This window comes from Papaver somniferum, chromosome 2 (assembly GCF_003573695.1).
Source record: "Papaver somniferum cultivar HN1 chromosome 2, ASM357369v1, whole genome shotgun sequence".
Lineage (NCBI taxonomy): Eukaryota > Viridiplantae > Streptophyta > Magnoliopsida > Ranunculales > Papaveraceae > Papaver > Papaver somniferum.
In genome coordinates, this window is record NC_039359.1 from 7,178,787 (window position 1) to 7,189,951 (window position 11,165).

Sequence of the window (11,165 nt, forward strand, 5' to 3'; positions counted from 1 at the left end):
TATTTCCAGATGGTATCCAGACACTCACACGGCCATATGCAGGTGGGGTGAAATGACTATCTCCTTAGAGAGCATGGTCGTGTTGATGAACCTTCCTGTAATAGGAAACCTCAGTGTCAAATTGTATGCAGATGAAGAAGAAATGCGCTCCGCTCTGGTTGCGAAATTAAAAGGATTCGTTCGGAAAGAAAACGAGACGAGGTGCTTCTATGACTGGTGGGTGTCTTAATGGTTTCCCGATGAGTTGGAGCCGAATCAGAAGAATAGTACGCTTCATGTGGCGGCGTTCTTGGCTCTTTGGTTATCCAAAGATGTTTTCGATAACGGCTCGGGTAAGAAGGAGATAAGACATGAACTTATCAAGTTTGCCATAAAATTGGCAAAAGGTGTCATTCTCCCTATTGGCGGCTTGTTTCGTGGTTTTCTGTTCACACACTTGGATCAGCTGGTCGCGGACATGTGCGCTTCAAATGGTTACATGAAAGTGGATTCGTATATTCATGCCGCCTTTCTCCAAGCGTGGTTGTGGGAGCACTTCGAAAGGTATGCTCCAAAACCGTTGGCCGTACTTCCCGACTCTTGGGGTGGCTCTAGGATATTACGCTGGTCGAATAGGCGCCCAAAGATTGGTTCGAACCTGGTTGGATTCCTTGAAAACTCGCACACGGTCAATTTTCGTCCATGGGCTCCGGTCCATGCGTCCATAACTCAAATCAGTACCTTTGCTCCAGCTCCGAGCATGTCTTTAAAAAGAGGATATGAGTGTTGGAGAGATGGTGTTCATGCGAAGCTGCACGCCCGGTTATGTGCCGTATTTCTTTCGAGGATCTTGCAAAGCAGCCTCTTACAATATCGATAGGGCGGCTCGGTGATGTATTTTCAAAGTTGTTGTAGTAATATGATTCGTTCAAGACTTGTGAAAGCGGATTTTTAGATTTTTTTTTAATAAATAAAAATAGCGAACTAACTTAAAAAGATGTTGTGAAAATTATGGAGAGAATGGGGTTAGGATTCCACCATTGGTTGATATTAGTGATTTAATAAAACAATAATTATGCAACTCAACATTCAAATTGATTCTAATAGAATTGCCTAGACATGTAGATTTCCAAAAGAATAGATGTTAATCCAAGCATAGAATATCAAAACCCTAAAGCAAGCATATTCTATCAAGAGAAAATACACCTAACTAATCAAAATCATATAAACAAATTTTAGTTCAATGCAAAAATCATAATAGAGTTGTTTTAATTAATTAATAGAAATATATCACTTTTACCGAATCAATGGCTTCCTCCATAGCCCCAAGGATTGGGTTTAGCTCATCATGATGTTGGAAACACGCTCAAAAGTTGATTTCATTGCTCAAAGTAGGTGTACAAATGATGAAATGGAGAAAATGATGAAAATTGGGTGTTTGCAACGTTTATAATTGTTGCAAAACACTGTTACAAAGAACGATAGAAAAGAACTGTTGTTGTTGTAACTCTGTGACCCTCGGGTGGCTGTCGTTGTCACTGTTCATAAACGACTGCCTCTGGTGGTCTTTTGTTCTTCGTGTTCTTGGTGCAGCAGCAGAAACAGAGTTTTGTAAACTCTTGATTCTGGCCTCCTGAGCTCTCATCTCGACCCCCAACTCTCCGTCCCCCTTCTCTATGATCCCAAAAATCTATTTATACTCCTCAGCCTCATTTAATCACGCCATAATTCTCAATATTCTTCATTGAACTCGGGCAGTAAAGAAAATATTCTGGGAATATTTTCTTCCCCTTTTCTTCTCCTGCACGCGTCTGGATACGTGCATAGAATATTTGTTTAACTCCTTCACGTTTCTGAAGCAACCAACGCGTGCGGTACACGTCCAAACTCGCTGTAATCCCGTGACTGTCTCCCTTGTAAACACAGTTGCCCTGTTTAGCTTCAATCCGACGATGCAGCCAATTCCAATCGAAACAATCAACCATACCATGCCTGTTACGCTCCGTAAAGTCATCCCGTGCAAATTCAGCCATTGAGTCTCACTGAAGCTCTTCCAAATCCGAAGAAGAATATGTTGCAGGTGAAAAAAATATTTCCCGCCAAAAATATTAATTCAAACGAGGGAGAAGGGTGTTGTGGACAAAAATGGGCTACATATAGCCGTGGGTGACACTAGCAAAAATGGGGGTCCGTATAGCAATTGTCCTCCGGGGTGCTCTGAGCAACTTTTCGAGCCGAATTTTCCAACAATATTTATTTCCTAAAAAAATACCTACAAACACACAAAACACCATAATAAGTACGAAATCGAGTACTAATAATACAGAATATTTAGGACAAATTAGACACATAAATGCGTTTATCAAATACCCCCAAACTTATTATTTGCTAGTCCTCGAGCAAATCAAATCTAAAAAATAAAAATGACTACACTTAGCATGTGCAGCAAGCCGTTGAACCGCTAGGTGTCCCTAGCGCCGGAGTGTTGTCTCCGGAGGGTTTACCAGAGGTGTACCCACAAAACCATTACTCCAGACCCTATCTATCTACGCAGAACCTTGGAAGGCACTAAAGAATCTCCTTGGTTGGCATACAAACATTGACTATAGGAGGAAGTACCCTGATGCGAATTTCCAATTGATGTACACGAGTTTGCACTCAGCATACTATAATTCATATACAAGTGACAGAGCTCTACTCAGATAGTTTCTAGACATCATAACCGGAATCAACCAATCACATGGAAAGATTAAGAAGATGGATAAAGAGATGGTTAAAAGTGAACAGTGTTTCCCGTATCTGTCTGAAGTCCTCTGACAAGGTGAACCTATCCTAATGGACTGAGATACCGGTCTGACTAATATCAACACATCTGGCATATACAAGGGGACCAGTGGTCGATAAACCTAACTCTAGGTCAACACAACCGGCATATACAAGGGCACCAGTGGTCGACTTTATTGAATTTATTCCGGTTGGTCTAATGGTCTGGTCTTTTTTTTTTATGTTGGTATCTCAATCACTCTATTCCACCCTAGCAAAGGTAACAACTTGAATCGCTTGCCCCATCAATTAGGATTCAACGAGATATGGCGAAACTACCATGTTTTTTTTTTTTTTAATTCTAACACCTGAGCTCTGTGCTTTTATGAATATACTCTTTAGATGTTTCCAACTAATCAGATTGGTTCCTCAACTCCTACAACCAAGATGTTCCCATCCACTTAGATTGGTTAGTGTCAACCTTAATAAGCATAAATTTCTAGGCACTGGTGTTTATTTGTTGCAGCTAAGAGCTAACAAAAAGTTTCTTCCCCACCACCAAACTTAAATCTAACATTGTCCTCAATGTTCTAAAGATGAAATTAAAAGCATGAACAATAAGAAACTGTTACCACTTGATGGATGGAAAAAGAAATAAGGAAGGATATTACCGTAAGCATGAGTACCGCCCAGGAAATGCTAAATTTAAAGTCTTTAGCTGGACATCAAATACCTCAAAAAGGATTGTCACCTTCCAAAGTCATATATCAATAGTCGAAACAATTGTGGGTCCATAAGACCAAATAGAGCTGACACCAGTATGAGACAAGTGCACTGATTCAGAAAAATGAAAAGAAGGAGCACGTCCTCATCTAAGGTTTCTGTCAAGACAACTGGGTTTATCTGCGACGCGTAATTGAACTTCATATGTGTGTCTCGATAAATAGATTCATCCGAAAAACGGGTCTCTAATACCTGGGTTACCTCCTGGACAGTATCAGGAGGATCGGGTTGCGGAGTCTGAAAAGACTCAAGTAATATCTCAGATGTACAAGGCTCGAGTCCCAAGTTAGGGACTCTAATTAGGGATACGATACAATCACAAGAACCATCACTACCCCCGAACTTAGGGTTCACAGACAAACCTCTAACTATTTCTTGAATTTCCGGATCTTCATAGTCCTTAAAATACTCAAGAGATTCTTCTAGTTCTCTACCCCCAAACTTAGGGTCATCATTATTCTCAGAAAAACCTAAAACTATTGCCTGAATTTCTGGGTCCATAGAATCTTTAAAATACTCAAGAGCTTATTCTAAAGATTGATCATATATCTGATCTAAGAGAATGGTTTCCTCAAAATCATCTAAAGAATCTACCAGTAAAGTGTCAAGCCAATTATCCTGAACCAAATCCTGAACTAAAGTGCTAATCATATTCACTTCTTCTAAATCATCATTCTCAGAAGGTTGTCTAGTAACATTAAGTACATTTAGTTCAGTGGTCATATTACCAAAAGATATGTTCATAAGCCCAGTCCTACAGTTGATGACAACGTTAGCTGTGGTTAAAAATGGGCGACCTAAAATCACTGGGATTTGACGACTTGGGTCCTGAACAGGCTGGGTGTCTAGAACAACGAAATCCACAGGATAAATAAACTTATCAACCTCAATCAGAACATCCTCTATGACACCATGAGGGACTTTGACAGACCTATCATGTAATTGTAGTGTCATTTTAGTCGGTTTCAACTTACCAAGACCTAGCTGGGTGTATACATGATACGAGAGTAAGTTAACACTAGCTCCTAAGTCAAATAAAGCTTTATCGACCATGTGATTACCAATCGCACAACATATGGTGGGGCATCCAGGATCCTTATACTTAGGGGGTGTTTGGTTCAGAAGAATGGAACTTACCTGACCAGCTAAAAAATCTTTCTTATGGACATTAAGCTTACGCTTTCGTGTACAAAGATCTTTAAGGAACTTTGCATAAGCAGGCATCTGCCTAATTGATTCTAATAGCGGATTGTTGATGTTCACCTGCTTAAATTTTTCCATTATCTCGTTGAAAGTCGACTCCTTCTTTGTTGGGGCTAGCAAATGTGGATATGGGGCTCTATGCACAAAGGTAGACCTATCAGGAATTTCTTGGGAATCCTTAGAGACTGTTTCAGTTTCCTCGTCTACGGGCTCCTCTTGGGAAGTAGAAGGTGGAACTACAGTATGTCCACTAGGCATGGCTACCTTATTGTCTACCGTTTTACCACTCCTAAGGGTTGTTATCGAGTTCACATGGTTTGATGATTTCTCACCAGCTAAAGATATTTGATGGACTCCCCTAGGGTTGGGTTGTGGTTGACTAGGAAACTTTCCTTTTTCTCTCAATGTCTCATTTATCTGACTAACCTGGGTTTTCAACTCGGAAATAGCCTGAGAGTTAGCTTGTACCTTTTTATTTTCATCTAATCCTTGTGCAACCGATTGCTGAAATTCTAAAGTTTCCGAGTTAACAAGGCAAGAGACTCTTCTAAACTCATGATTTTCTTATCTGAAGGGATCTGAAACTGTGCCGGAGCTGAAGGATTCTTAGTATAGCCAAAACCTGGGGGAACCTGAGCATTACTAGACTGACCTTGATTCTGGCCCTTGGACCAAGAAAGGTTTGGATGGTTTCTCCAGCCAGGGTTATAGGTTTCTGAATATGGGTCAAACTTCTGTCGGTTATCAAACCTAGTGTTGTTATAAAGAGCATTGGCTTGCTCTTCAACAGCATGGCCTTCCCAAAAAGGCTCATTTCTTCCACTACTACCACTAGAATGACCTAATTCTAAGGCTTCTAACCTTTTGGCTAACTGCTATTTTGGCATCTGACTCATAAGATCCTTCTACCCTATTAACATTTCCTCTACTTAGAAGAATTGTTTTCTGGGGTTCCCTACTATTTTCCCATTGTTGGGTCTTATCGGCGATTTCATTCAAAAATGTCATCGCTTCATCAACAGTTTTATTCTCAAACCCACCTGTGCATAAGGACTCAACCATGGTTGTTGTTGAATAATCTAAACCCTCGTAGAGGATCTGAACTAACCTAACCTTCTCCAAACCATGATGAGGACATTGAGATATCAAGTCATTGAACCTTTCTAAGTACCTATATAAAGATTCTCCCTCTTGTTGGGAAAAAGTACATATTTGTGTCCTAATAGACGATGTTTCATGCCTTGGGAAAAACTTATGTATAAAGGCAGAAGTAAGTTGGTCATAGGTTTCAATTGACTCAGAGTCCAAACTATACAGCCAAGATTTGGCTTTATCTTTTAAGGAAAAGGGGAATAACCTAAGTTTCAAAGCATCATCACTTAGATTTTTAATTTTCAGAGTACTGCAAACTTCCTCAAATTCCCTAACATGAAAATAGGGGTTCTCATTCTCCTTACCTAAAAACATTGGGAGCATCTGTAAAGTCTCAGGTTTCAGTTCATAATTTGCCTCGGTTTCATCTAACTTGATATAAGACGGACGAGAGGTCCTAGTTGGGTTTAGCAAAGCTTTCAAAGTTTCCATTTCTGGCACTACCAAAGGACTAGGAGTATTAGGGGTACTTTCCTCACGAAGAGACATATTCTCAAAACTGAAGTTTCCAAAAACGGGGCTCTCAAAAGAAGAGTCTTCGAGCTCCCGCCTTCACAAGAAGAACTACTAGGTTTTTCACTAATCAAACGACCTAGAGTGTTTTTTTTTCCAAGCCTGTTTAAAAACTTCGGGCATACACTAGAAAAACAAAATCAAAAAGAAAAGTCCTAAAAAGGAAGGGATGTTCTATGCAAACACAAACAAGGCTGACTCCACCACAACAAACCTACTGAAATCTAGCAAAAAAATAGCATGATGGCTCCACTTAGATTGTTTCTAGACCAGCTTCTAATCCTTCGAACGGGAATTCGTTACAAATTAAGCAAACCCCTCTGGAATCAATCCGAGTTAAAGTAAGTTGAATAGAGGCGAGGGAAGCTCGGTGGAACTTTGATACCCAAGGCCTCACCGGTATTACAAGGCGGCGCAGTCACGCATTCAACTTACAGAAACCGTCAAGAACTTCGAAGTATGCTTAAAAGAGTAACCAATATTTTTCGAATGACTTTCCTGTTAAGCTCGTTACCCTATCGGTCTCGTTCTAGTCAAAATTTTAGGCTTAGGTTCGCGTTTGGTGTCGTTTTCCTAAGGCGGGAAAGAAGAGAACGGTGATGAAATCCGAACCCTTATCTTGTATGGCCAGTCCTTGGCCTTTACTAGGAAATTAAAGCAGCCGTTTTCAAGTCCTCAACATATATGTATACGAAGGAAGACAGTAACTCGCTGACAGGGGATTCGCGAGTGTTTCGACAAACTTACCTCCCGTACCAGACGGGAGATGAACCTTTGTATTCGACTCGGGCCACGACTCCTATGTCATGTACGAACCCGAGGGGTCGAGGTGATAACGTAATCACCGTCCTTCTCTGCAAACAATTTATATTTAAACTACCCTTCCGTAGGGTTTAAAAAAATAATGTCCCAAAATTTAAAGTCCAAAATCCAAAAATATAAAGAGCAAAAGAAAAAGAAAGTCTAAAAAAAAATCTACAAAAATAAAAATGTCTCTCTTTTTTATATAAAAAAAAATCTTCTTCTTTCGCTCCTTTCGCTTTGCCTTTCACTCGAAGTCTTTAAGTATTCACCAAAAGCTTTGGCAAAATTTTCTTTCGCTCCAAATTCCGAATTCTGTAAGAAAAAGACAAAAATCCAAAAACGTAAAGAAGAACAAATAAAATAAAAACCTAAAAAAAAATCCAAAAGCTCTAGCCTAAAGACAAGTCCCCGGCAGCGGCCCCAAAAATTTGATGTATTTTCAAAATTGTTGTAGTAATATGATTCGTTCAAGACTTTTGAAAGCGGATTTTTAGATTTTTTTTAATAAATAAAAATAGCGAACTAATTTAAAAAGATGTTGTGAAAATTATGGAGAGAATGGGGCTAGGATTCCACCATTGGTTGATAATAGTGATTTAATAAAACAATAATTATGCAACTCAACATTCAAACTGATTCTAATAGTATTGCCTAGACATGTAGATTTCCAAAAGAATAGATGTTAATCCAAGCATAGAATATCAAAACCCTAAAGCAAGCATATTTTATCAAGAGAAAATACACCTAACTAATCAAAATCATATAAACAATTTTTAGTTCAATGCAAAAATCATAATAGAGTTGTTATAATTAATTAATAGAAATATATCACTTTTTCCGAAACAATGGCTTCCTCCATAGCCCCAAGGATTGGGTTTAGCTCATCATGATGTTGGAAACACGCTCAAAAGTTGATTTCATTGCTCAAAGTAGGTGTACAAATGATGAAATGGAGAAAACGATGAAAATTGGGTGTTTGCAACGTTTATAATTGTTGCAAAACACTGTTACAAAGAACGATAGAAAAGAACTGCTGCTGTTGTAACTCTGCGACCCTCGGGTGGCTGTCGTTGTAACTGTTCATAAACGACTGCCTCTGGTGGTATTTTGTTCTTCGTGTTTTTGAACAGCAGCAGAAACAGAGTTCTGTAAACTCTTGATTCTGGCCTCCTGAGCTCTCCTCTCGACCCCAAACTCTCCGTCCCCCTTCTCTATGATCCCAACAATCTATTTATACTCCTCAGCCTCATTTAATCACGCCATAATTCTCAATATTCTTCATTGAACTCGGGCAGTAAAGAAAATATTCTGGGAATATTTTCTTCCCTTTTTCTTCTCCTGCACGCGTCTGGATACGTGCATAGAATCTTTGTTTAACTCCTTCACGTTTCTGAAGCAACCAACGCGTGCGGTACACGTCCAAACTCGTTGTAATCCCGTGACTTCTACCTTGTGAACACGGTTGCCCTGTTTAGCTTCAATCCGACGATGCAGCCAATTCTAATCGAAACAATCAACCATACCACGCCTGTTACGCTCCGTAAAGTCATCCCGTGCGAATTCAGCCTTTGAGTCTCACTGCAGATCCTCAAAATCCGAAGAAAAATATGTTGCAGGTGAAAAAAAATATTTCCCGCCAAAAAAATTAATTCAAACGAGGGAGAAGGGTGTTGTGGACAAAAATGGGCTACATATAGCCGTGGGTGACACTTAGAAAAAATGGGGGTCCGTATAGCAATTGTCCTCTGGGGTGCTCCGAGCAACTTTTCGAGCCGAATTTTCCAACAATATTTATTTTCCAAAAAAATACCTAAAAACACACAAAACACCATAATAAATACGAAATCGAGTACTAATAATACAGAACATTGAGGACAAATTAGACACATAAATGCGTCTATCACTCGGCATATGGGTTTTGACCAAGGGGTCCCACTTGTTAGTCAGCCGGTTGTTCCAGAAGTATCGTTGCCAACTGTTCTCGATGCTACTGTTCTTGTGTTGGGTAAAAGTATCCCTTTCCTGCTTGCGAAACTAAATCCATCAACAACTTCCAAATATAACATATTTTGGCAGGATGAGTTTCTCATTTTCCATGGATTCGTGAATGATGTGGTAGAAAACCGTCGCAGTAAGCCTTCTCCTGCGGTTTTAGCGGAGCATCCACTGCTAAGGGATCCTTCTTCTCCCAAGAAAAAATCCTTTAGCCCGAATGCAGATAGTCCCCAAGTGAAGGAGCGAAGATCTAAAAGCCGTGCAGATGGTTCCCAGTCAGTTTCGACAGCCCTACCGACTTTCAGTTCGTCCAATATGCGGGTACGTGTGATTTTCCTCTTGACTTTAGTTGGATCGTGTATATCCTCTGGAATCAATCCGAGTTAAAGTAAGTTGAATAGAGGCGAGGGAAGCTCGGTGGAACTTTGATACCCAAGGCCTCCCCGGTATTACAAGGCGGCGCAGTCACGCATTCAACTTACAGAAACCGTCAAGAACTTCGAAGTATGATTAAAAGAGTAACCAATATTTTTCGAATGACTTTCCTGTTAAGCTCGTTACCCTATCGGTCTCGTTCTAGTCAAAATTTTAGGCTTAGGTTCGCGTTTGGTGTCGTTTTCCTAAGGCGGGAAAGAAGAGAACGGTGATGAAATCCGAACCCTTATCTTGTATGGCCAGTCCTTGGCCTTTACTAGGAAATTAAAGCAGCCGTTTTCAAGTCCTCAACATATATGTATACGAAGGAAGACAGTAACTCGCTGACAGGGGATTCGCGAGTGTTTCGACAAACTTACCTCCCGTACCAGACGGGAGATGAACCTTTGTATTCGACTCGGGCCACGACTCCTATGTCATGTACGAACCCGAGGGGCCGAGGTGATAACGTAATCACCGTCCTTCTCTGCAAACAATTTATATTTAAACTACCCTTCCGTAGGGTTTAAAAAAATAATGTCCCAAAATTTAAAGTCCAAAATCCAAAAATATAAAGAGCAAAAGAAAAAGAAAGTCTAAATAAAAATCTACAAAAATAAAAATGTCTCTCTTTTTTATATAAAAAAAAATCTTCTTCTTTCGCTCCTTTCGCTTTGCCTTTCACTCGAAGTCTTTAAGTATTCACCAAAAGCTTTGGCAAAATTTTCTTTCGCTCCAAATTCCGAATTCTGTAAGAAAAAGACAAAAACCCAAAAACGTAAAGAAGAACAAATAAAATAAAAACCTAAAAAAAAATCCAAAAGCTCTAGCCTAAAGACAAGTCCCCGGCAGCGGCCCCAAAAATTTGATGTATTTTCAAAATTGTTGTAGTAATATGATTCGTTCAAGACTTTTGAAAGCGGATTTTTAGATTTTTTTTAATAAATAAAAATAGCGAACTAATTTAAAAAGATGTTGTGAAAATTATGGAGAGAATGGGGCTAGGATTCCACCATTGGTTGATATTAGTGATTTAATAAAACAATAATTATGCAACTCAACATTCAAACTGATTCTAATAGTATTGCCTAGACATGTAGATTTCCAAAAGAATAGATGTTAATCCAAGCATAGAATATCAAAACCCTAAAGCAAGCATATTTTATCAAGAGAAAATACACCTAACTAATCAAAATCATATAAACAATTTTTAGTTCAATGCAAAAATCATAATAGAGTTGTTATAATTAATTAATAGAAATATATCACTTTTACCGAAACAATGGCTTCCTCCATAGCCCCAAGGATTGGGTTTAGCTCATCATGATGTTGGAAACACGCTCAAAAGTTGATTTCATTGCTCAAAGTAGGTGTACAAATGATGAAATGGAGAAAACGATGAAAATTGGGTGTTTGCAACGTTTATAATTGTTGCAAAACACTGTTACAAAGAACGATAGAAAAGAACTGCTGCTGTTGTAACTCTGCGACCCTCGGATGGTTGTCGTTGTAACTGTTCATAAACGACTGCCTCTGGTGGTATTTTGTTCTTCGTGTTT